The sequence below is a fragment of the Haplochromis burtoni genome, unplaced genomic scaffold (genome assembly GCF_018398535.1).
Source record: "Haplochromis burtoni strain Fernald_Lab_line unplaced genomic scaffold, NCSU_Asbu1 Contig_94, whole genome shotgun sequence".
Classification (NCBI taxonomy): Eukaryota; Metazoa; Chordata; class Actinopteri; order Cichliformes; family Cichlidae; genus Haplochromis; species Haplochromis burtoni.
Window position 1 is genome coordinate 184,234 of NW_024582455.1, and position 5,306 is coordinate 189,539.

The window sequence follows — 5,306 nt, forward strand, 5'->3', positions numbered from 1 at the left end:
GCTGCTTGTTTTCGTCTCTTTTTTGTTGTTCTGCTAAATGGGAGTCTTTGTGTTTATTTTTTGCCACAGCTATAAAAAAAAAGAGAGTGACAGTAATTCACTGGCGGAAGAATACTAGCGCACTCGGAGACAAATGTGTACTTTTCAAGGGGGCTCATGTGAACCCTCCAACCAAAATAGGCCCGGCCAAATGGGGATCACCAGACATTGGATTTGACACTGAACACAACAGGCTTTCTCACGGATAGCTGTAAATGCTCAGACATCTGCATTGGTGTGTATTAATACCCCCCCGCTGGCCCCCCGCTACTGTAACAAACTCACTTTTGTTTAACAACCTCTCCGATGAAGAGAACAAGCCTCAAAGCGTTTCTGGACAAACAGCACGCCGGCCCAGCCGCTCCGAAAACCTCTGCAACCAATCCGGCCTGCTTACATACACAGGGCCCCCTCTGTGTATGTGTGCGTGTGTATATGTGTGTGTTTGTGGACCACATGCATTCATACATTATGTTCATGTTCACTTATAGTGTTGTTTCTGTGTGTGCGTGTGTTTTCATGCAGCCTGAGGGTATTAACCCTAATTATAACATTCTTCTGATTAATCGTGTCTGCTCGCGGGCCTCGGAGGGGCGGCGCTGTGTGCAGCTCATGCAGCAGGACCACACACTCTATAAATAAAGTCTGAGTCAATAACAACGTTAAGGATCACTCATAGTCTTGTCAGCTCTGTTTGCCAACACACTGAGACCCACACACAAACACAACCATGCACACATATTCTGGAAAAGGGTCTAATCACCTGCGGCGCGCACCAACACTACTGCGGGTACACACAGATGCGCGTGCATGCGTGTAGCCACATTTGGACTCTCTCTCACACGCACACACTGTTTGCTTTCTTAATCAGTGCGTACCATTAAAGATGAAGACAAATCACACCTGCACAGTTCCTAAACTAAGACATTACTTTTATTAATGAACTGCTGCCCCCTGCTCTGAAAAGGCTATTATTTCTTTAATACACCCCAGAGTGTAGTTACATGGAACTATTTTAATGACATTTCATACTGCCAGATAATGATAAATTTTTGGACGGGTCTTTTTTGCTCGACACAAGCTGCCGTATTCAAAGAAATCCAAATGAAATAACCTGATTTTTCCCCTCAAATTATTATTTTTTTCCGTCTTCTTTTTAATGCTCCTTTCTTTTCCACAGCGTGAAACTGGTTAGTGCTGCAAGTGTATTTATCGTACCACAGACACATTTTATGATTGAGTGAGTATTGTTCTCACTGACTCCTGGCCTGGATTGTTTTCTCTTGGTTGCAGCACAGTTATCTATAGTGCTAAAATCTTTCCTGGTGCCGTCCTTCAGATAAAACTTTTTACTAAACCCAATCACACACACTCTCTTTCGTTGTTACTCTCAAAGAGACCCACAAACTGAGGCAAACACTTGCAGCGTTGTATCACCATGTGATCCAGTAACTCAGATCTGAGACAACCCCCCCGGGTTAAAGAATTTGTTTTTTACCTCAGTGTTGTGATCTAACATGACCTCCAGATCATGCCAGCAGCTGCTTCTGTCATTCTCACTATGTTAAGCGTGTGTGTGTGTGTGTGTGTGTGTGTGTGTGTGTGTGTGTGTGTGTGTGTGTGTGTGGACACTTTCTGATTGTCTCTACCATGTGTTTCGTGGTTCTTGAGTAACTTTTAAAGGATCATATAGTCAAAGAGAAAGCTGTTGGCACACTAGCTCAGTGGTTAGCACAGAGGGGTTTTGGTTTGAATGTGATCACCAGCTGGCTGGTGTTAGCATGGCCTCCTTCTGTCTGTGTGGGTTTAGACCAGATGTACTGAGGCCAGTTTCACACAGAAAGACTTTGACTATGGCTTAGGTAAAAGAAACAGTCAAACCTTCGATAGATGTATAAATTAATCAGTGGCACAAGTGGCACCACTAGAAAAAAATCTGTCAATTCAAGTATAATGATAACACTCTCGCAGCTTATCTGTTCTCTGACTCCTCTTAGACACGTTGATCTGTTGATCAATCTGAACGAAACTTCCTATGTAAACTGTCTATGGTGCCAGGATCATATATACAACATCTATATAACTTCTGGGAATTATATTTACAACACTCAAATCCTTACAAGTATATTTTATATGTATCTGATCTTAGAATGAATGGCATGTTATATAACGTGTACGACATTGCCTGTATTATGTGTATGTTGCTGTTTGTAAATAACATTTTTAGTGCAGTGTATCACTGTGCATATCTGTAAATGAATGTTCAGAACACAACTGAGCTTGAAAACAACAAGAGCAATACATATATGTTTTATTAAAAGTGCGAGACCCAATGGCCTTGAAAAAATACTAAGAATTGCTAGTAATAATAATAAAAAATGAAATTACTAGTAATATTTGTGGGGAAGAGGAAGCACCAGTTAACAATGCAGTTCATTAGTGCTGGGAACAAGTCCTGATATCTGGTACAGACAGTAACCTTCTCTGTCTCCCTCTGATATTTGTCAAAAACAGGCATTGTAGACGTTGTACACATTGTTTTTATCTAGACATTGAGAGTTCTTTTGGCTACAACAATCTCGGCCAGTCTTTTACTGTAACGATTTAATGTTTTTGCTTTTTCAAATGGTAACTGAACTAATCACACTGGCACTTGTATTTTGTCTTAAAACATCATTGAAACTCTTGCTTAGCAAACACATGAGCAGCTGTCAGTAATGTTAGACCTTCAGCTTCCTTTGTAAGTGATTGTGACAAGGCAAACAAACACATTTTGACATTGATTAACAGTTTCTTGGTGGTGCTTTTATTTGTGAATTGTTTGATATTTTCCTTTATGGATTACGTTGTCAATTGCTAGCTGATCATGCAGCTATAGCTGATTTAGACTTCTAGAGTGAAACTTTGTAGAGACTATGCAAGTGGACAGCATTTATATTTGTGCTGGTGCATTACCTTTAAGTTAAACGTGTGGTCGCGTCCCGGTGTGCACGTCAGGTTATGGTGTGTGGTTATGTTGTACCTACAGTGTAGATTTATAATGCTGATGTTAAGTGTCCAGAGAGGCAATGGTGGAGATAGTAAAGACGCATGAGGTATTATTATTTTATTTAAACTGGCTCTGGTAATGTGGTAAAGGTGTCTGTTCAAATCCATTTAGAAATTTATCAGCCATACTACAGTAGCACCAGGATGACATTCTTCGTTTAACAGGAAAAATCTGTGATTGTTCAGTGATTGCAATAAATTTTTTTTGTGCATTTGGTGACACATTCTCAGTCATTGGTGATTTCCCAGAGGTTGAGGGTGTTGCATGCTCAACACCCCAAGGATGGCCAATGCTAAGCGATTGCACAGGTCACCTGGTGGGAGCCAAACGGTTTCCAAACAATTGTTTCCAAATAATCGTTGTCTAATTCATAAGTGCAGACTGAGTGGCAACATGTTGCAATCAGTCGGAGTCAGTCTGCACTGAGAAGCACAACTTGTCTGTGTGTCTCTTTACAAAAGGCGACCCAACTCATCTGATTGTATTGGTTTTTTTAAAGTAACTATGCAATTATTTGTGGGGAACCTTCTGAATTTCTGTTTCACATCTATGAGGTTCTGGCCATTTAATCTTGCAAAGGCAACAAGATTGCGAGTTTATTGCTCAAAGTAGAAATTATTTATTTATTTATTTGGCATTTTTGCATTTTTTTTGATAGTGACAGGAAAGGAGTGAGAGACAGAGAGGGAAAACATGTGGCTGGGTCGCACTCGAACCCGGGCCACTGAAAATCAATACTGGATACCTGTAATTGAAAACAGTCATGATTCTGTTGTGTTTATCTAAGTATTTCACTTAGATAAATCACTATCTGTGAACAAAGTTTACTATTTTTATCCACAAATGCTGTATCGTGCAAAAATGAAGCCAACATGATCCAGAAACACCATTTTTTGAGGCCATTTTGAATGAGCATTGAGCTTATTTAAAATTTTTATTGAGCCATTGAGCTTGTTTAAATGGACTAAGGCAAATTGGAAAAATTATTGGACAACATGGACAACACATCCTCTGGACTAAAGAGGATAGGGAGTATCCGGCTTGTTATCTGCACTTAGTTCAAAGGTCTGCATCTCCGATTGCATGGAAATGTGCCATCCAGGATGACTTTTTCAAGGTAGGCCTTGCATATTTCAGCAAGACAGGAGTAAACTGCATGCTGCATCTATTATAACAGCATGTGTGAGCATAGTGTAGTTGCTGAATTGGCCTGCTTGCTGTTAAGAATTAAAAAGAGGACCCCGGAATATTGAGCAGCTACTATGCTATACCTGAAAACAGTGGAACAACATTCCTCTTCCAACAGTCTACTCACTTCCCAGACATTTATGGACTGTTGTTAAAATATGAGGAAATGCTACATAGTGGTAAACATGATTCTTTTTTTTAAAGACATGTCACTGCTGTTCAGTGTTCAGTTGTTTTTTCCTTCTCTTCTATGTTGTTTTGTGAATAAAATATGTTTTAGGAGATTTGCAAATCATTGCTTTCTGTTTTTATTACATTCTACACCAGCAGGTCCCAACCTTTTTTTGGAAATTCAATATGATAAATTTCATCAGTAAAGAGTTACTGTATTCTTGGCAGTTGCACTAAAAGGGCTTCAATCTATTTGTGCTATAAACCATAGATGTTTGTAGTATTTGTTCAATATAAATATTGTATTTGAAGGGAAGGACTCAGAATCCAGACTACAGTTAGCCAAAATATGAATTACACCACAGATTAGGTTAGCTGCAGTGGACTAACAGAAATTACAAACTGACATTAAATCTACATGAAAGGTTGTAAATTGTTAGAAATTCCAGAAGTCAGGAAAAGTCAGGCATCTTAAATCCTCTAATTAGATCATTCTTAACTTCGATTCAAATTTTGTTCATATGTAAACTCGTTAAAACCTGTTATCAACCCTGCCCTGTCTGAACACCAGGTGAAAAGAAGTATTTTGGGGTGTATACCCCAGCTCGCCATGCAACCTGTACACACACTTAACCCCTGACACTCCCCAGCGTTCACACACTCTGTCATCACAGGTTTTGACTGTTGCTGACCTGAGCGCTAACACATGCTGGGGACAACTTAACCTATGAACCTCCGGATGGAAAAACACATCGACACAGGAGAAGGAAGGCATCTGAGAAGGAGGAGGAGATGACGGGAATAGGAGGATGAAAGATCACTGTGTGTGCAGATTATTATTTGTTGAATGTTGTCTCCG